A 16,088-nucleotide genomic window follows, 5' to 3' on the forward strand; every position below is an offset into this window, starting at 1 on the left:
AAGAGGAAAGTGAATTTTTGTTCTGTATCGGTAGATATGTCCAATTCTCCTTCCTTCCCTGCTTCAATAGACAGTGGCATTCTTAAGGAAGTCATAACTTGTTGAGAGAATTGGATCAAGAAAATGGATAATCTAGTTTTATGTAAAGGCCCTGTGCATGAGGGCTGTTTTACTAGAACCATCTATCAGCTTTTGCCATCAGTGTATGCGTTTCTTAAACGGGCCATCAAGAGCACCTTCCCAGTAGCTAGGGGTAGCTAGTTGCTCTCTACACAACCCATTTCTCACCTGCTTTATTTTAGCCACTATAGTGGGTGTGCAGAGGGCAGTGTGTCCTTTTCTCAGTGGTTTGTAGGTGATCTTGGTATCTTCTAGATATATGCATTGTCAAGGATTCCTCCCATCATTTGATGCTATCCTTTGATGGACAGGAGTTAGCATAGAATACATGTTCTTTTTAATTTCCCCATTAGTTCTTCTGAGGATTGCCTCTGAGCTGTGCTTGAGTCTTTTCTCATTCCCAGCTAGGGAATTTTTGCTTCCTCCATCTCCTCCTCCTCCTCCTCCTCCCCCTCCTCCTCCTCCTCCCCCTCTTCCTTCTCCTCCTCCTCCCCCTCGTCCTCCTCCTCTTCCCCCTCTCCTCCTCCTCCCCCTCCTCCTCCTCCTCCCCCTCTCCTCCTCCTCCGCCTCTCCTTCTCCTCCTCCTTCTCCCCCTCTCCTTCTCCTCCTTCTCCTCCTCCCCCTCTCTCCTCCTCGTCTTTCTCCTCTTCCCCCTCTCCTCCTCTTCCTCCTCCTTCTCCTCCTCTTCCTCTTCCTCCTGTTCTTCCTCCCCTCCTCTTCTTCCTCTTCCTCCTCTTCTTCTTTCCTAAAAGTTGTATTGTCTGCATTTTTGACATCAAGATATTTTCCTATGTAGATACTGAATTGACCCAAGAACTATTTTATCAAAATAGATAATTATTTTAATTCATTTAATATACTTAAGGCACAAACTAAATGTAGCCTACATCCTAATAATTTTGTACTGCCTAAAAAAACACATTTTCTGTCAACTCTTTTTTTTTCTTTTACAATTAGCTCAAAATTTCAGCAAAACTAGAAAGGGCTTAGAGAAAGAGTGGATTCATTTCACTACTTTGAGAGACCCAGCCAATAATAGACCAGAGTGGTTCCACTCTGATTCTCCATTTTCCTCTGTGCCCAGAAAAAAGCTGTAGATTCTGCATGCTTCCCAGTCCAAGAACCAAAACTATTTTTGGTGTCTGGTGCCTGGAGTAGTAACTGAGATGGGAAATAGCATCGTGAATGAGATCCTGGCACTCTGGGGCCATAGATTTCAAATTAGTGCCGAGTCCTCGCCATTGCTGCTGTGGGTGTGCTTTGCTCCTCTCAGATTCTACTGGAAAGAATGACTGTTTTCCAGTGTGCATACCCATAACCATCTGCAGCTCATGTAAGGACCTGAGGGAAGTAAGGAGAATTCAAAAAATTTATCTCTTTCTGGTTTTAGTTTGTGTTTTGTTTTCGTTTGGTTGGTTACTTGCTTTTGTTTTGTCTTTGTTTGTTTGTTTTTGTTTTTGAGAAAATGCTTCTTTATTCAAAGCTAGCTAGCCTTGGACTCACTACCTAACTGAGGACAGCGTATCACACCTATACCCTGTACTGGGAGACTGAGACTGGAGCTTTGGGAGTTTAAAACTGGCCTAGGATTGATTCGCTAAATGAATAAAATTCATTATTGTTCTTAATTCATTGTAAGTCTATACTCACATATGTAAACACTTTAAGTGTCTTAATCCAACATCTGAAAAAGTAACCCACAAAGGGGAAATAAAGGAAAAGAGACAGCAGCCCCCAATCCCCAAGACCTGAGTTAATCCCAGAAAACCACAAAGTAGAGAAAAAAGGCTGAGCCTGCTAAGTCACTCTCTGATTTCGACATGGACACCATGGGCACCATGAACATTCAGGTGTGTACCCACATCATATGACACACACATACAAAGTAAATGAATGTTAAGTGTGAATAATAATAGTAGTTGTCATAGTAATAGATGTTTAGAATTAAAAGTTAAGTAACTGACTTGTTCCTCTAAGGGGAGTGTGAAGAGTTTGAACCTGTTTCCCATCTGGACATCCAGGGAACCAAGGAACTCCAGAAGACTGTATGTGTCAACAGTTCTCAAATAGCCATGTTTCTTAAAAATAAGACTCCCAGTGTGTGCTCTGTTAAGATAGTCAAGACAATTCCAGGGAGTACCTTTGAAAAATGAGCTGATTTAAGAAATACACATGTTCGCTCTGAATTCAAGACTGTGCCCAGAAGTACAGTCTCTTTGTCATTAAACAAACAGGGAGAATAACATCGTAAGCAGCTTGGTGATCTGCTAGTTGTCTGGTAAGATTCTAAAAAACTAAAATAAAATAAAGCAATACTCCTCATTTTAGAAAGTCGGAGGTGCATGAGAAAGTAATGAGACATTAGAAGTTCAAAATGAGGTTAATCTGAAGTGAAAAAATGAACCTTGAAGGCTCTGGAAGGTTCTGCAACTTGATCCCCATGTCCCTTCAGATGGGGCACTTCAGTAAGTTCCTATTAGACCAGCTATACTACGGAGGAATGGGGCTTTTGGTTTGCACTGGAAATAGAGACAACCATATAAATTGACACCCTAAGTTTGTTTGAGCCATGATCCCAATCCTCAGGGAGGCTGAGATGGAGAATGAAGCGGTCTAGGGCAGCCTGGGTATACAATGAAACTCTGATGGGGAAGCAGAGGGAGGGGGAGAGAGGGCAAGGGGAGAAAGGAGGGAGGGAAGGAGAGAGAGAGATTCCTGACAAGAACCCAACTCTGTCAAGTTCAGCTCCGCAATCACCCACTGGCCATGTGAGCTGGAGGTTTCTACGACGCACTGAGTCTATTTCTGTCATTTGCGAGAAGGAATTGTAGTAGTGGTTAGTTAGTGCTTATCTCAGGGTTGCTGTGTTCCAAGGCTGGACCTAAACTCAGTCTGTGTGTGGACTCCATATGTTCTACTATAGCGGCAGCCTTGACTGAAACGCATGAGTGGGGAGTCGGTGAACTCTGGTGTGCAGCTCAGCCACCACCATCCTGTGTCTGCAACCTACCAGCCGCTCCAATGACTGTTGTCTTCAATTCCTGAGCTTCTGTTATTCTAGAGCAGTGGTTCTCAATCTGCCTACTGCTGCGACCCTTTAATACAGTTCTTCATGTTGTGCTGACCCCCTAACCCATAAAAATTATGTTTGTTGGCGCTTCATAACTATAATTTTGCTACTGCTATGAATCATAAAGCAAATGTCTGTATTTTCTGATGGTCTTAGGCAACCCCTGTGAAAGGGCCATTTGACCCCCAACGTGGCCATGACCCACAAGTTGAGAACCAATGCACTAAAGCTTTCCAGTGTTTTTTGTTTGTTTTTTTTTGGGGGGGGTAACAAGGACAAAGCTGGTCACACCCCACCAAGGAGCTGTGAGGGTGCAGGTCTATTACTGTACTGTTTGTGTAAGCATCGTTACAGGGCTGGGACTTAACTCTTAAAATAATTACCTCTTTAACTCCTCAGACTCTATAAATTAGTTATAAAAACGGCTACTCCCAAATGATGCCTATAAAAAGCATTATTCCCAGAAGAATGGCGCCATATAGATGAAGCACAAGCCTTGTTCTATGGGGGCTGTTGTTATTAGGGTCAACCTTTTCGTGCGCGTGATGTGTGGAGACATGGTGATTCTCTTAGGCTACTCCCGAACACTCCTGAGGTAAGCCAGCTTGCTCCCAAACGTCCTGCTACCAAAGGATTCCTTTGGAATTCACTTCAGAAAGAAATATCTCCACTCATACTTCTCCAGAGTCCTCATCTGGGGAGATGTTGACCTCCCGCAAGGGACTGGAGCATTCTTGTCATCTTTTGCTATACCTTCTCCAAAGCCTTGATTTGAGGTCGCTTCCTAGACGTCAAATTGGCACATCTGCTTTCTTCTGTAGTTCACCTACATTTGAGAGGAAGTAGACAGTTTCAGGAGTTTGGGCCACTTTCCTCATCCCTACTCATGGCACATCTGTTAGACAGGTTTTGAAGCTGGAAAGATGGCCCAGTGGGTAAAAGCCTTGCCCGGCTATCTTGGGGACCCAGAATTCAGATCTCTAGCATCCATTTAAGAAGTTAAGCGTGACTGTCCACACATGTGACCCTAGCATTGGTCCATGGGGACAGGCAGATTAGAGAACTCACTGTCTGGCCAGCCAGTCTAGCCAAAACTTGGAACTCATGATCCGGTGAGCAACCTCGAGTAAAGGCAATACAGAGAACAAGAGAGGAGACCACTCAAGTTCTTCACCCTCCATGTGTGTTCACATGAGTGCATGCACACAACGTCACATGCGTGTAACACACACACACACACACACACACACACGAGTCAGTATAAGGCTCAGCACGTTGTTGCACACCTTTAAATCTTCGAGCTCAAGAGGGAGAGGCAGGCTGATTGATCTCTGAATTTGAGGCCAGCCAGTCAGGTCTACAAACTGAGTAGGTTAGACCTAGTACATGGTAGGCCATAACTAAAAACAAGAGAAAAGAGACAAAGAACATTGTAGATCAGTTGGGCCTAAAGGGTGTACATAACGCCATCCTTAAAAGTTTTTCTTAATCCTAAATTAAAATTCCCTGGCATTTTATCAGGCATATTATTTTCGTGTTTATTAGGCATTTATTTTCTTATTTCTTTCCTGAATCCTCATATAACTTAAGGGGAAAGGTATTTCCGTTTTCTCTCCTACACCACTGAAGGATTTTCACATCCTTTGATAAGCTTAGCAATTCACTTTCTCTCCCTGCTTCAACATCCAAACTAGCTACCCACCGAATGTTCTGGAAGAGAGGACACAGAAGAGAAACTAAAAACCTGCAATCAACCTAAAATTAGTTGGTTTTATGCCCTCACAGGTCACAAGACCCTTAACCATGAAGTTGTTTCCTCTGAATTTATTTCAAGCAATATATGAAGGGTAGACCTTGAAGTTAACCCTCTGTCGTAATGACTGAGAATCCCTCCCTCTGGTGATGTCCCTTCAGCATTAGATGCTGGCAATACAGTAGCTCACTCTGTCACGTCCAGAAACACTCTGTGGGGTGGGCTTGTGGAATCAATAGTGCATGCCCAGTTAGATCTCATTCTCAGATCACATAAACTCCCAATTGCTGTGGAAGACTGTTGGTGAATTCTCTTCTCAGTGACCGAGATCAGTTTCGTTATGTTCCCCTCATCAAACCTAAAGCATAAAAATGCTCCTCTAGGTTTTTAATCCAGTTAATAATGTAATGAGAGAAAACTAATAGAATGAAGAATAGAATCTTGATTAGACCGTCTCGTTCATGTTTCAGACAGAGAGATTCATGTTTCAAATATTCAGACTTGGACAAAGCTACAACAAAAGTTCTGGGGTCCTGGAGTCAACCTGAAACCTAAATTCGCAGGCACGGGACATATGCTCTTTACTAGATTTCGCTTACAAGCCAGGCAATATTCCAAGATATTTTATGCATATTAGCTCTTAACGCTTTTTTTTTAAGTCAGAATATACGAATCACCAAATAGGAATTAGTTCCTTGTTGTTATAAAATCTCTCCTTTGAGGGGTTCATTTCCCCCAAGTTCCCATAGATAATTCAGCAGCAGAGCCAAGATTTAAATCTCTGTATATACGAACTCCAAAGCAAACCTAACTACCTTTCACTGCCTCTTTTTAGCTCTAAAATATAAGCATTACACAAAACTAGTATGTCCCACGAAACGTATTTGATTCCTCTGTGGGAAACAAACAAACCAATCAAACCTTCAACTCAGGAAATGCTGCTAGGTTCTAACCCTGGGCTCCATAGCAGTAAAACCCCTGGGTTTTCCAATGCCGTACGTCACCATTCCTTCTGACCCATCATACAATGAAGATGAAGACCTGTGTATCTGTACTATTCATAGATGAACAATAAACTTCACAGAAAATTCTAGACCCCGTTTCCTATATCCATGACCTCTACGCTGCAAAGAGGAGTTTGTGCTGCCCTCAACATTACGATAATAAATTAGACTCTCCTATCAACCGCCATAACCACAGGGTCACCCTCAGGAAAAACAGAACTCTAAGACTCTTGAGTTCACTTCCTGAGGCTGTGGGGATTTTGGGACTGTAGTCAGAAGCAGATAGATGGCCAGGGAGAAGGTCAGCCATGTGCCTCTCTGATAGAAAATATGCCCATTCAGGGTTGCTTTGCCGAGGACTTGACTTCGAATTTTAAAAGCCGATGTGAAGCAGGCCGTTGTTTATCTTGGGCTCTCCACCGAGGAGGATCAAAAGGAGGCTTATCTGTCTGGACTAGAGACAGTTTATTTCCATTTCTGAACAAAAGACAAAAGATCCTGGGGTCTTTTCCTTGCTTCGCAGTTCCTGTCCTTTCCCCTCCCTTTCCTGATTGGCAGTGATAGCATGGCAATTAATCTGTGTATTTTAAGCATGAAAATCAATTTCTGGAACTTGTCTCGCTATATCACAACAGGAAAAATGGAAATAGCGTCCACTTGCTGTTGAAGGTAAAAACTACTTAAAAGGACCTCTCGGGCTTTTGTTCCTGATAGCTGAAGGTCCAGTGGACTGAAGGCATCTGGGCAGGATGTAAATGTGGACCCAGAGCTCGGAGAACTTCACCTCAGGAAAGACTATGGTCCACTCTGGGTGTTTACATTTGGAAGTTAGGAGAGTCTTAGCAAGAGGCCGTTCTAACCCCAGGCCCACTTGCTTGTTCAAACTCTCACCGATAGAGCTCTCAGGCCTTAGATGCAGCCTCCCAGAAAGAGAAGGGAGGTCAAGAAGCAGAGCTGAGGCTGGTAGCACCTGACCCCAATCCTGTCACCAGAGAATGTGATGTCAATCACGCTGAGCTGTATACTCAGTCTGTCTCAATCAGAAAATGATAAAAGAAAGAAACAAAACACACGCACACAGTTTATGGGGGAGGTACAGTGTAGCCGCTGAGTTGGAAGAGTCTAGATCTGAGATAGTTTCTATCTAGCCTTATTGTTTCATTCTGAACATGTAATTTCCCTTAAGACATGGGAAAATTAATTGTATTTACAAGGCAATAGAAACATATACAAAGTACACAAGGTGACTGGTACCCTACAAGCATCAGCAGCTAGAGAAGGCCGCAGTGTTTGACTTACATGCTCAGAAAACTGGTTGGTTTTTATTTTAAAATCACAATTTTAAAGTCTAAGCTACACTTTACAGCTTACAATAGTCCACTCAGGACTCTGGAGGTCACGCTAATACTATCAGGGGACTTTCTCTAGAGGTCAGCCACCAGTCCAACACCAACTGCTTTTAGAAATTCATTTTTGTGTCTGTCCTGATGGTTACCAGCTAGGTAAAATCTTGGCCATTCTAAGGATCTTCAAGCGTCCTCAGTCAGCCACAGAGACTCGATAAAATACCCAGGTTTCCCCACTGAGGAGTCATTCATCTGTAACCCATAATCCTCCGGGAACTGGGGATAAGAGGCCCCAGCTAAATGCCGGAGTCCGGGTCATGCAGAGAATATATGGGACTCTCCTGTAATCAGAGTCTTTTACTAAAGAGCCCCCCAAATCCCTTATATGAGGATTACATTCCTTTGCAACCTTTCAAAAACAAGGTCTTGCCCAATTAGACTTAAGAACATAGGAAATGTTAAGTCAAAAGGGAGGCTTTGGCAAAGACCACTCAGCTGCCCTCCGTGACTTTTTTACCCACTTAGCTTCTTTTGTAACCATTTTTTCAGTATTATCTTCGTGTTGACTATTTGCCCTCAGATGCCAGGAGGTCTTCCACTTGGGTAGGTCTTTTGTTTGTTTCCTCCAGTTGTGGACTTTAGCTCCTTCCCGTTTTCTTATCCATTCAGAATTCAATTCATTTTCCAGGATGGGTTTCATTGAAAGGAGGTAAGCAAATTTCTCCGCCCTGTTCATTTTCATTTATAGAGATGTCTTCATAGCCCACCATACTGCTCCGCTACTCACTCTCATAACTCTCATAACCACCAGACACCAGATGGCCAATTCCCGGGGGCCTCTGAATACCTTGCCAGGCCTCACCAGGATGCCCTCTTCTGTAACCTTCCTCCCCAATAGCTGGACTTGGTATAAAAGAGTGCCTTTGAAGGATCTTAAATGACAAAATCTATAATCAGAAATATGCTTGAGGAAAAAAATGCCCAGAACTTTAAATTGTCTCATTCCATTGTTTTGTATAAAGCATCTTAAGGAACAGAGAAGTCAGACACTGGTTAATGGTCCTGATTAAAGACTTGGCGGCAAACAGAGGTGGAGGGGGGAGATATTCTAGGATTCATATCTCATCGACAGGCAAAGACAGTAATATAGTGGTCAAAAAAATTGAGGGTTCTGAGCTAGTGTTTGATTTCTGGTTATAAAGGAAACATGGGAAGGAAGGACAGCAAGTTTAACTAAGGGGTTTTTGTTTTGTTTTGTTTCCTTCTGTTTGGTAATCGAAGTGGTTATGGTGATAGTGGTCGTTTTTGTACCATACATATACTCTTAGATTCAGAGATTGAGGCCTCCCTCAATCCCAGTGGCTCCCTTTCTCAGAATCATTAAGGCATGTCCCTGACCAATGGTGTATTACTGACACAATATTGGACTGTACTACTGAGGGGAGAGACATCAATGTCCCTAGATTACCCCTATCACAGGTTGGCATTTCTGGACTCCTCTACCCGATAAGTGATATGACCCAGAGAGGCATTAAAAATACGAGCACTCAGGGAAATGAACTGAAGAGAATCACATATGTCTAGTCAAAGCCACAGGATGTTGTGGACCATTAGCACCCCGTGCTGTCAGCCATGTTCGCAAAAGTCATGGAATACAAGATGGACAGATGCTATCGTTTCTCCTAGAGCTCTTGGCTATGGCTATAATCTCTGGAGAGACATAGCTGAAGTGGCAGGTATTTAAGATCTCTATATGCTGGCCAAATCTCTCTCTCTCTCTCTCTCTCTCTCTCTCTCTCTCTCTCTCTCTCTCTCGAATGCACACACACACAAAGCCACGGTAAACAGAATCCTGCTCACGTAGCCACTTTCCCCACTAACTGTGTTGTTAGTAATAGCAATGGAGCCCATGGGTAGAGATCATTCACTAGCTGCTGAAAGTTCAGGCTGACAGATGGTAAGAGTGTCAGAATATATATGAAAATTTGAGACGATGGTTTCTTAGCCCATATAGCATCTGTGTATTCTTCCAGTTGGCCATGTGCGGATCATTTCACATTCTTTCCCTTTCTCCATTCTAAATTATACTAAGTTGTGGGGCTGGGGATTTAGCTCAATGGTAGAGCGCTTACCTAGGAAGCGCGAGGCCCTGGGTTCGGTCCCCAGCTCCGAAAAAAAGAACCAAAAAAAAAAAAAAAAAAAAAAAGAAATTATACTAAGTTGTAAGATTTGTCTTTCTCTCATTTAGTTGTCTTTTGTCTTCTTCAAAACAAAAAAGAAAAGGGAAGGGAAACAGAGAGACCAACTTAAAACCAGTCACAGACTACTCAGAATCCACTCTGCAACTCCTTGTACTGATGGCTTCCCTCTTCCCTGGTCCTATGAATATACACTCAAACCCACAAAATATGACAAAACCAATCAGATAGTAAACAGTGCAGCCTCAGTCTCCACTGCTCTAGATTTCCTTTCCTACCCATGGCAACAGTTCTTCCTGTGCTATAGCTGCAGGCTATGCCAGTGCACTATTAAAACGAACTAGGCGGTGGTGGTCCAAGGCTTTACTCTCAGCACTTGGGAGACAGAGGCAGGTGGATCGATATGAGTTTGACAGCCTGGTCTACAAGTTCCAGGATGGTTGTTTTGTCCAGAGACCTTGTTTTGGAAAACAACCAACCAAACCACCACCACTGACAACAACGACAACATATAAACAACTTTGCCCCTGATCAACCTGATAGATTCCTTTGGGAGCATAACACATACCAAAGCTCTGAAGAGATATCTTTGGGCTGAAAGATACTTCTGAAAATAGCTAAGAGCCTTTTCTTTGCTGAGAAGTAGGGATGCCTCCCATTTCCTATCCCTTGTCCCTCTATAAGAGTAAATCCTTTCAGCTAAGTCACACACTTCTGGATAACCGTGGTCCTTTGTCCAGATATCTTCATCTAAATGGGATCTGGTGAGAATCAATGCTACAGAAACTTGACTTCCGGAAGGAAAGCCATAAATATGCTAGGAAGCTACAAGAAGAGATCAGTCATGTTACCCAACACCAACCTAATGGGCTTGAAGGATAGCTGTGGTCCTTGTTCACTGAGCTATACGCACGTCATGACCTTGCTGGCTCTCTCCCAAGACTGCTTCCTCAGAAACAATAGCCACCTCGGTCTAAAAGCAACACACATCATCCCCTCCTCTGCTTTCCACACACGACAATGCACTGCTCCTTGTCCCTCCATAGCTAGAGAACAAAGCCATCTGATAGAGTTCTCATAGGCTCACAGTTGATACAGCTGACTTAAGGTTTCCTCCTACACTCTCTACCAGCTAAGACTGGCAGCCCTGGTATAAAGACATCCTGACACATCTCCACAAGTGTCCCTTGATCCTCGGTGCTTTCTGGAAGATCTTAGAAGCAGTAGCCAATGCTAGGTCAATTACATTCTTTTCTCACAGCTTTGATTAGCTAATTACATGATTCACCAAACAATCCGATGTTAACTAAATAGTAAAATCTATTGTGTATGAACTCAAGTTCTTAGTAGCATTTCAATTTTAATTATTGCTACTAAGTGTGGCCATCTTTTAGGAAGTCTTGTTGAGACTAAAATCACCCACAGTTAAGCTGTGTATCAACTTTCCTGCATCTGTCTCTAGAGACCCTTAGAGTCAGACTCAGGGAAGATACAAGATTCAAACTTATGCTTGAGCACCTTCAAGGACGATGATGCTAGGAAAAACTCTACCCGTTTGATAATGACCAGAGACTCCCCAAAGCCTGCTCATTAAAAACTACAGTCTCCATTACTTAGTGACCAAGACAGTAACTGCTGTGATATTCTTCGAGTTTCAAAATCATTTCAGCTTCTCTGCGTGGGCCATCGACTGACACCTTGGGATGTTTCTATTGTGGTTGAAATTGGCCCATAACAAACATTGCAGTACTGGTTTGATAAAAGATCTTCATGTCTATGTAGCTACCTTGGCAGTCATTTACAGCCTCTTAGATATAAATTACTTAAGTCAGAAACATTTTTAAACTTCCAGGGGACCATACCTATTTTTTCATTATCCATATTGGTTAAAATGTGTTACTAAAAAGTTGCTGTAAGTTTTATACACCTTGAAAGTAAAATGTATCCTCTTCATCACAGGACTTTGACATGTGTATTAATAGCAATGTGAATAGGTGAGCTCTTTGGCTTCTTCCATCTATAAATGTGATGGGTACTGATTTATGGCTCTTCATAAGAAGCACGAGGCTCCCAATATGAAACCCATTCCACAGGTTAAGAAGCATAGCATTGCCCTGTGTAGTCTTTTATCTCAGTTGATACCTGCCAGAAGAAGCTGAGAGATGGGAACTGTTTCCATAGCAACATGGCCACAGAATCCAGTCCGACACAAGCCAGAGGTTCATGGGTAGGAATGGAGGGTTAGGATGAGAATCAAGAAAAAGGTGTTGATTCTTTGCGAAAGGCCTCACGAAAGGTGCTAAGAGTTCTCCCTGACCCTGCTCCATTCAGAACTGCTCTTAGAATTCTTGGTTTTACTGTTAGGATGGTCACTCTACCAGCATTTTCCATAACTGCATCATCTAAGTTAATTACAGACAGGCAGACAGACTTCAGATTAGATGGGGATCCATGTAGAACAACCCTTTGCTCAGGCCCATTTCCCCTACCCCAAAATCTCAGATCCACAACCCTTCCTTCAGATAGTGGCTGTTAGATTACCTACTGCCCCTCACACACACACCCCCAGATTAAAAACCCTCTATTCTAACAGAGTTAAGCTGTCTTTGGTTTCGAGTCATTCTTTCTGAATGTCTTACTGATGAGAGAGGTAAGGAGAGAGAATGCAGGGAGGAGTCCACAAGGCATCACTTACCCTCTCAGGTGAGACACACTGAAGACGGGTCCGCCCAGCATTCCAGGGTGGCAGCACCCTGAACACCACATGGAGATGATGAGAAACTTTTCAAGGCTCCGAATCAAGCCGGGACAGGTACTGGAACACTCTCTGAGTCAAAAGGCATTTGGTCCACTCATCAGAGTCATTCTTTATGACTCAAATGGTTTACAGCTTAAAGCGAGTGTTGCGGTGTTGTGATCGCCTCTCTATCTGCCTTTGGGGGGTGATTTCCACTCCTCCCTTCATCCCTTCTCTTCTTCCTTCAAGCCATCGTTCTTCAGATTCGCACGCCAGATAGACTAACTTTGCAAACCCCATGCCTCAGCGAAAAGCCCCCTCGGGGTCCCTTGGGAGGCACCACCCATTGCTCTGGGTGTCATTAAGAAGACAGTGGAGTTCGTGTGTGGGGTCTGTTGCAGAGGATGGGTGCCAGCTCACCCAAGAAAGTTATTATGTGAGAGAGTCATGGTGTAGGAAGGAAAGCCCCTGTCTGGGTTTATAATTGAGGCAGAACACCCTTAGGTTACATAATAAGTAAACAAAAGAGGGGGTGTTGAATGAGGTGGTGCCTCAAGCAAGGGAGTTCTTAGACTTCATGTTGAGGCATAGAGCACAGACAGCCGACCAAGTCCCTTCTCCACCCACTAGAAGACCTGAAAGCGAGACTATGCAGCAGTCTGGCCGGTTTACAGGGAAGCCAACGTCATGGCAGGGGGAATGTGACCCATTCTCGAGTCTCTTAGGTAGCTAGCAAGCATCACTAGCTCACAAGGGGACTGCTGGCTTGGAACACCCAGCTGCTGACCATGGCAGCGTTCACTCCCGAGTTTCCATGGCTTGGTAAGAACTGCGGAACCGAAGCTCGAGGGGATGCACACGTGAGAGCTGCTCTCTGCTTCCACCCCTTACAGTCTTTCGGGCTCCAGTCACGGTGCTGGTATTTGATTAAGAGGCCTGGGAGGGAAATCAGCGGCACATGCGCAGATCACAGAACACCCTCGCCCCTTTGGAATCATGGAGTGGAATTCAAATCTGAAGCCAAAAATCCTATCTGTGCCTGCTTCACTAATTACACAGATGTCCTTGCTACTTTCTGCAGCTGTCTATAGGAGTAGAGCCCTGGCTCTCAGAGAGGCACTTCACAGCACAGGTCCAGGCATTTGTGAGCTGGGACTCTGATCAATTTCAGAGCTAGGACAGGTCGGGTAAGCTGGGTACCCTGATTTATGACACTTTTTCAGAATATGAAATTGAACAGCTGCCCCACGATCTGAAGTGTCAGAGAAAGGAGGGTGACAGAGACCCTGGACTGAGGAATGTGGAGGTGAGGGTGGGTTCTTGCGCATGCGCACATGTTCGTCCCCTGTAAACACTGGTGTCAAAGTGAACCGAGAAACTTCATTGGAGGGATTTTGGAAGAAAATTTGAAGGGAAATGTGTGCATCCCCGAAGTTCCAGATTACTCTACTGAAAACACAACTGAATTTAAATATCTTACCAAAAATATTGTTTGACCCGAGGAGGGTCAGTTGGATATTATGGGATGTATTTCTCCTACACTTTACCTCAATTGCCTAATTCTTGTCCGGCCTTAACATCCATGGTTCTCAGTGAGAAAGAAGATAGAGGTGTTGTTGGATACCTAGCATTTCCCCACTAAATGCACAAATTGTTTAACGTAACCGCTCCTCTGTTAAACTGTAAGGTGGCTGCTCCAAGGGGAGGAAATGAATTTGGGGAAAATGATATCTTGTTGCTGTTATTGCTGTTTATTACTTTCCTTTTTATAGAACCATGAACAAGTCTCCTAAGCCTGTTGCTCATAAACGCTATACTTAACAAAAGCTAGACTCCCTCTTGATATTATGTGGCAATTGGGTAGGGGACCCTCAAGACCCTACTATGGTTAAAAACATGAAGGACTTTCTATAGGACACACTGCTAAACCAATAAAAATGTGACTTCTTGGCATGTGTTTTAAAGACTTGGGTTTTTTTCAGTGAAATATTTGAAGGCTTTCAATTTCAAACAAAGCCCAGCTGGACTGTATGCACCAGTTCCAAGTTCTGAAATATTCCCATGATATCTAGTTTCAAAAAAATTCTCCTACTGTAAATGGGTGGGTAAACTATAGGGCTGAGAGAAGTTTTCCCTTTTACTGTTTATTTTTCTAATAAAGCATACTTTTGAGTTTAAAAAAATGAAAGGAAACATAAAGTGGTCTGGTGGAAAAGGAATATAATTATAATCCCAAATGAAATAAAAGTGATAAAAATCTAAATTCCCATTCAGAAAAAAAAAATGCCGGAGAGTCCCCAAGTATAGACACTTTGATAGAATTGGAGTAGTCATGTGGTTGGCAGTGATATTTTAAAGCTCAAAATAAGATTATTGAAAATCCTTTTGCCATCACCGGTCGGAGTGCATTTATTGTTTTCATAGACCTTTCTGGGTTCCCTTACTAGGATTACCAAACTAATAAATCACTATGTGGTGATTAACTTCTGTTATTTCTTTCAAATGCAAAAAATCACTCCTGATCATCACACCTCTCGCCTCTTTTTTCTTCATTGTACGCTGCTATTTCAAAACATGCTTTATTCTCTTCCCTAAGAAGATAAATTTCCTTCTCCTCCCACACCCCTAATGGTTCCATTTTACCTTCTATTCTTGTACTTTCTTTTGACTTTCATTTAAGGTATTTGTTGCCCCCGCTTAGATCTTCAGGATCTTACCATATTAGAGTATTTTAAACTTGATCATTTCTACCAAATGGTTTTGATCTGTATGCTATGGTTCAGGGAAGTAAGCATCCAGCCCCATGTGATATGCATAATTAAATTTACAAGGTCAGTGTAAGCATGGTTAGTTCCAAGAAGACCCTGCTAAATTGTCTCAGGGTTAGCAAAAGCCACAGTTTACACTTCCTGTCTAGGGATCACATTCCAAGTTCCGCAGTTAATCTTGGTATTACGTTTGTACAATACACACATAAACACACACATAAACACAGACGCACACATGTACAAGGACAATAGAAGGCAGCACCCTTCCTTTATATATTCTGTGAAAACAGACATTGACCTCAGTGACCATTGCACCTTCAAAGGACTAAAGTGTAAAATTTCTCCTAGGTAGATTTTACAGTTACTAGGCACTAACTAAGTTCTTCCTTGGGATGTGGTAAACAAGACTGTGGCCACCAAACCCCTGGTTTCTTAGTTGCAAACATTCTCAACTAGCCAAATCAGATATAAGGACACTTGGCCTTTTCCTAACCTTTCATTCTAGAATTTACAAAAGTGGCTACCCACCCTTTCCTTCTAACCAACAACTCTGAATAAACCCTGGAAGGAAGGGATAGGAAGTGTGTCAATAAATGCCCCACCAATGAACGAAGAGTTGGTATTCTCAAGAGAGATTACTTGGTAGGTCTGTCTAGGGCTTGGTGGGAAGGAAGACAGTTTTCTTCACATGGTGGAACAATGTGAAGTCAGAGCTGGCGTATGAAGAGCGTCTGCTTGTCTGCAGCACTCCAGCCTTGTCACCTTGTCATTTGACATAGCAGGAAGAAAAGCAAAGCAAAGCTTCCTTAGGAGGTCCCTTCAGCATCTCATATGGATTGGAGGAAGTTACTGTAAACCACAACTCTGTGTAAGGGTTGGGAGGCATTAAATTTAAGGGTTATTAATTGAAAGTAGCTTTCCAAAGCAGCTGTACTGTGCTTTGGGAATTATTAATCTTGAATAACCTGACACTGTTGCTAGGTTACAATGCTACTCTGTTCTGGTTGAACAAGAAGAAGATAGACTGCAATCTTTCTGTCAAACTTTATAAGTTGGGAATGGAGGCTGGTAGCTTCAGGATAAATCTAGAGA

The 16,088-nt window shown here is 43.0% G+C and overlaps 1 protein-coding gene across 6 annotated transcripts in view; it reads left to right on the forward strand.

The window, feature by feature from the left end:
* Dlc1 (DLC1 Rho GTPase activating protein) overlaps nucleotides 1-16,088 on the forward strand; it is a 420,643-nt gene that overhangs the window by 343,262 nt on the left and 61,293 nt on the right. The gene's annotated exons all lie outside the window — the stretch shown is intronic.

Source organism: Rattus norvegicus, chromosome 16 (genome assembly GCF_036323735.1).
Source record: "Rattus norvegicus strain BN/NHsdMcwi chromosome 16, GRCr8, whole genome shotgun sequence".
NCBI lineage: Eukaryota > Metazoa > Chordata > Mammalia > Rodentia > Muridae > Rattus > Rattus norvegicus.